Source organism: Triticum dicoccoides, chromosome 4A, assembly GCF_002162155.2.
Source record: "Triticum dicoccoides isolate Atlit2015 ecotype Zavitan chromosome 4A, WEW_v2.0, whole genome shotgun sequence".
NCBI classification, from domain to species: domain Eukaryota; kingdom Viridiplantae; phylum Streptophyta; class Magnoliopsida; order Poales; family Poaceae; genus Triticum; species Triticum dicoccoides.
This window is the reverse complement of record NC_041386.1, coordinates 2666618-2672514: the sequence shown is the minus strand read 5'-3', so window position 1 is coordinate 2672514 and position 5897 is coordinate 2666618.

Genomic DNA, 5897 nt, shown 5'->3' with positions numbered 1-5897 from the left:
ATCTGGCGATGGCGGCGTTAGCGCCGGTGGCGGTGGTTCTGGTGGCGGCAGAGACGACGGCGGCAGGATTGCCCCGCCCTCGCCCGCACCCTCTCTCATGGCTCACAACTACTAATAGAAGAAGTGTATCTGTTCTATCATCAAACGTTGTATCATGGGCATTATGAGATAGCCAACGATTAAAATGTGAGGAGCTATGCCAACGACAACGGTGGTGAGTTCTGCAACAGTGAGATCGTTCACACTGTTTATGAATACATTGAAACTTCAGTGTAGTCCGAACTTTGTCCAAACCTGAGAAGTATAAAATGGAAATTCTTTTCTATTCTCATGTTCAACAGCAACAGTTAAGAACATGACCTCAAGCAGCTAGGTGTGGTCAAAACTTCACTGGCTTTGCCCTGTCCACCTTTGTAAGCTTCATTATAGTTTACTTCATTTCAAATTTACTCTACTGGCGATGTGTCCAGTGAAAACTTGATTTGGGTGAAAATCTGAAAACTTGCCTCATGCACCATTGATTCCACAACGAACAGCATCTGGTCACCAAAATGGGCTAAGCCCATTTTCCATCAACCATGATAACAAGGGAAACAATGTTCAAAAGGATTAAACGGGTTCTGGTCTTTTACCCAGCACCAACACTAGATCCAGTGACTCACAGCAGTAGATGCAGTTGTTCCCAGGTAGAAGAAGGAGAACAGAAAGCTCCATTGGCCGATCCTTTCAGATGCATTACCCTAGATACACTATAGCCCTAGATCTAGGTTGATCGAGTCGTCGTCCCCTCGCAGGCGCTTGTTAGGCTTCTGGCTCCCCTCAGGGCCAGCCTTCTCCTCCTTGCATTGACTAGCGGCGGCAGCAGGGGCTGGGACGCTAGCATCGTCCATGATCGACCTCACCGAGAAGCTCCTGTCCATGTGCTTGTCGAAAACCTTGAAGGTGTGCGTCTGTTCGACGTATTTTTGTGATTACCATTTTCAGAAGATATAAGTATAAATGTATTTTTTTTAATTGCAAGTTATACACATCTATGTTTTATATTGGGTGTATACGTACACACACGCATTAGGCGATCCTCGATGATGCAATGGTACGTGCATGCATGCATTTTGGGTTTGCTCACGTACTAACCAATTTATACTTGCACTTGATGCTCCGTGGCATAGACTTATACACACATGCAGGTTACAATCAGAAGGCTGAGTCCACATCTACGACACGCCCACAAGATAACATACCGTATGCGTATTTCTTTAATACCCGTATATACCGGTCGGCGAGCACGTGTATACGTACTTGAATACCTGAGGTTGTTTCAACCAGCAAACCCCGGAGATAAGATGAAGATGGCGATCGAATGAACCAGGCCCACCGGTCAGCTGTGTAGCTCAGGTACGTGCGAGTTTGGTTTTGTTTTCCTTGTGCAGGCGTACGCGCTAAGAAAGGGAGAAAATAAGCACCAACGGAGCTCGTAGACGGGATTTGATCTCTATCTTCCCACGAATATCGGAACAAACGCTCGCGCTCTGCCTATCTCCCTTCCCTATAAATACAGAGGCACAAGGCCATTCGCAGGGCTCACGGAGGCACGGCCGGAGAGGCAACTCACGCACGCACACATCCATCGCATAACACCTCCAGCACCCATCCATCCACCACGCAGCACTCCATTCATTCATCACGCAAGTCTGCAGAGGAACTCCCTCACGCATCGGCTCGCATCTACCCGGCAGGAGGAAAGACGCAGGCACCCGAGCCGGCGTACAAGGAGCTCGGCGGCTGCGACATGGACGCGAAGCTCACCTTCCCCGAAAGTAAAACTTTGATCTAACCCATCCCTTTCCTTGTTCCTTCTTTGCATATAGCATGCACACACACAGGTCGGGAGCGTTGCCGAAAGCAATGTTCGCATGACCGGACCCCCGTCGGAGATGGAGCCGCCGGACCGGAAGGTGAAGTGGACGTCGCCGGAGATGGTCTTCACCAAGCCAGCGCCACAAGGAACGACAAAGAGGTCGTCATCACCACATGTTGTTCGCCTCGTCACGACGGTTAGGCCAAGACGACGACACGGAGCACGCCACGACGCCGCCCACCGTCGAGGTCGCCAGGTCGATGCCCCGGAGGTCGACGCCACGGTGGCCACCCCAGTCATCACCGCGCGACGAGGACGACACGTCGCCGGAGCTCATCTTCACCAAGCCCGCGCTATGGATGCTGATGCCACCGAGGTCGGTGTCACAGAGGTCGACGCCACTGTGGCCACCCCAGTCATCACCGCGCGATGAGGACGACGCGTCCCCGGATCTCATCTTCACCAAGCCAGCACCGCAAAGAACGACGAAGAGGTCGTCATCACCGCCTGTTGTTCACCTCGTCAGGACGGTTCGGCCAAGACGATGGCACCGAGCACGCCACGACGCCGCCCACCGTCGAGGTCACCGAGGTCGGTGTCACAGAGGTCGACGCCACGGTGGCCGCCCCCCACTCATCACCGCTCGACGAGGGCGACGCGTCTCTGGAGCTCATCTTCACCAAGCCCGCGCTATGGACGCTGACGCCACGGAGGCCGATGCCCCGGAGGTCGACGCCACGAAGGCCGCCCCCTGCTCATCACCGCTAGATGGTGGACGCCACGGAGATCGTCATCATCACTCGCGACCGCTTTATCACGAGGGTGCCGCGGAGGACGATGATATGGAGCACGCCACGAAGAGCCTGTCGTCGATGTCGTCAAGCCGGCCCCATGGAAGCCGACGACACGGAGGTCGCCGAGATGTCATCCCCTTCGTCACGGTGACTCCATGTAGCTCGACGGCACCGAGGGCCTCATCACTCCTCACATCTACTTCATCATGATGAGGCAGCGGAAGACGACGAAGTGGAGCATGCCACGACGTTGCCCGTTGTCGATGTTATCAAGCCGCCACCATGGCGTGGAGGTCGATGGCACTGAGGTCGCCATCACCGTTCTACGGAGCCCGTGTCCGCTTCATCGCACAAGAGAAACATCATTCAAGAAGAAGCACGCCTATCAAGCCGTGCGTTCTTCCGTGAAGACGGAGCACTTGCTGGCGGCTCCTTGAGGTGGACGCGTTGAAGACATCGTGCAACCTGTAACATCGCCGAAGCACTCGCCGGCGGTTCTTCGTCGGCACCTACCAGCAACATCGAGCAACGGTGCAGCCAATGTTGTGACGGAAGCAAACGATGCCCTACCTCTGAGCCGACGCCTTGCCGGGTCCGCCTTTCCCTCGTCACAGCAGGAGCATCGACGGCCGGCTTCCCATCACCGAGAGACCACCTTGTGCCACAAAGTGCCTCTAAACTATCGCTAAATAGGCGAATTAGTATGCACACTATGCCTCATGTGCACGTACATGGGCCATGCATGTACGTGGATGTTGGCTGGATGGCAACGTACGCGTTCATTAGATTCACAAAAAGAAATGCATGGAAGAAGCTACACATAAGCTATCACCCGAAGACGAAGCCAATGAAGCTGTTCGACACCATCTACTTCGTCATGCTCGGTGTCGCCAAAGATGGAGACGCGCAGCACCCCACCTCCTGCTTGTCCACCCCGTCTTACTGTAGAGCTCTGAAGATGAACATGTGAGCACGGCGACGTCCACTCCGCGCCCGGACGCGAAGTGAAGGCTGAGGTCCTACACCACGATGCCATGATTCAGATAGCCTCCTACCCCCGTGTCGCTGCTACCGGCGCCACACTCATTCGGAGGCCGAAGCCGAGAAAGTCGGCGCCGCCCGAGGACAAGGTGCGGCCGCAGGGCGACGTGACTTCAACAACAACACCGTTCCTCTACGATCTCGTGAGACGATGCCTTGACTACGCCGACTGCCGTGGACTCGGCGTCTGACCGGGACGAGGTGTCGACCACTCAGGCCATGCTGGCGCGAGCAACGCTACGGTCATACACCGATGATGGTCTCCACCGACAATTACTCCCGCAAGGCGTAGCCCCTTGCACACCCTGAGAAGCTACTGGTCGTCGAGAAGTCCGAGCCGAGCGCGATCCATGCTACCCCAACAACAACTCCTCCAGCGCCGTCAAGACCGACGAGGCACGACGGCGAGGGCAAGCGCGGCCACCGCAAAGGCCACGCTACTTGCGGCGCGTGTACCGACGAGGACATGGGCTCTGCCGCCGCCCACACACACATCACCATCATCATGCATGGAGAACGCGAAGCGAAGACGACGAAGACGACCACACAGCTCAATCGGAGGTATCCCGCGGAGCAACCCGCGGGAGTAATTAACCGGGAGCTTTTCGAGGCCCCGGGAACCAGGAGATCACACAATCGCCACAGCCATCTTGGCCGTGCTAGTAGGCCACGGAGCGCACCCTTTTTTTGGGGATATTGTAATTTTATTTATCCAGTGAGATTAATGAAATACATGTTCCCGTATCTCTTTTTCTTTTGTGTACTATAGTACACTGGCACGCCCGCATACACAGTTTTCTTTCCCCGGCGTCTGAGAGAAACACACTCCCTTCTTCCCTTCTCCCCGGAGTCCTTAGCCGATGTTTTTCTCGTGTCAAACAAATTGGCACGCCCGGTGGGACGTGGTTCTCCTCCCATCTCTGCTTCGCTGTGGTCGTCTGAATCGTCTTCGCCCGTCTCCCAATCCACACAGCATGCTGCATGACAAGGCATCGGCGAGGATTTCCGTTGATCGAGATCCCTTTTTCTGCAGGTGGACTCTCACACGGAAGCAACTCGGAGCCATCGGTGCTACAGTTTGGATCGATGCCAGCAATGATCGTCATCGAGCTCGGTGACAAGGTCTACGTGCACGAAGCTCAAGATCCTGCGCAGTTCCAAACTGTGCAATCAAGGAAGGCGCAAAGGCGGGAGGCCGCCAAGGCGAAGAAGGAGCGTCGGGAGCTAATGCTCGAGGCACGTGCCCTGTTGAAGGAATCGACAAGGGCGGATATGAAAGGAGACATGGAGGCGTCTCAACGCCTTCGCGCCAAGGCCGCCAACAGGCGGGCAAGAGCGGCATCCCATCATGCCCCTACCCCATTTCCACACATGAAGCCTTCACGACCAGCACCTCGACGCACCGAGGTTGAGCTGCTCGAAGGTTTGGAGGCCATCGCCCAGAACTTGCGGAAACTCATGGCAAACGCACGTTTGTCGGAAAGCCCGCACCCTCTGCGGAACTATAGGAGGAAGTATCACAAGGTACAACGACTCCACCAGCAAATTACCTCACGCCTTGCTCAGAGCACGGTGCCGGAGGAGGATTGGTCCCTCGGAGCAAGGGACTTGGCGGACAAGGTGTTCACTTACCAGAGCACCCGGGCCCCTCCGTACGACTTGTTCCCTGACGACTGGGCGTATGAGCCAACCAAGGTCAAGCAGCTAGTGAGGCGGGCCATTATGAAGGAGTTCTGGAAGCGGCGTTCACGCAAGGAGCCTATTCTACCGGGCCCTACAGTCTCCATCAACCTTGAAGATACTCGACGGGGGGCATGGGCGCCATGCCTCCACACTTCAGCGGTTGATGGAGGATCTCTCACCAACGACAACAGGTTTTCTGTCCTTCGCCATGAAGCACCAGCACCACGTGATGAAGACCTACGGCGAGAATTCCGCCAACTCCAAGAGCAGATGAACAACATCCAGAGGCGGCTAATCGATCCAGCTGCACCAAGTACATCATCAACACAAGGTGCAGGAGGGACTCGACGTCAAACCCCGAGTCATCGCCCTCAACATGAGCGCCACACGTTGGCACCTCGACGACCACCGTCACCAACCCGACACTTTCAACAATGGAGGCATCCCAACATGCCCCCACATTGGAACCGATGGTCAAGACACCAAGAGGAAGAAAGGAACACACGGCCCACTCAGCAATG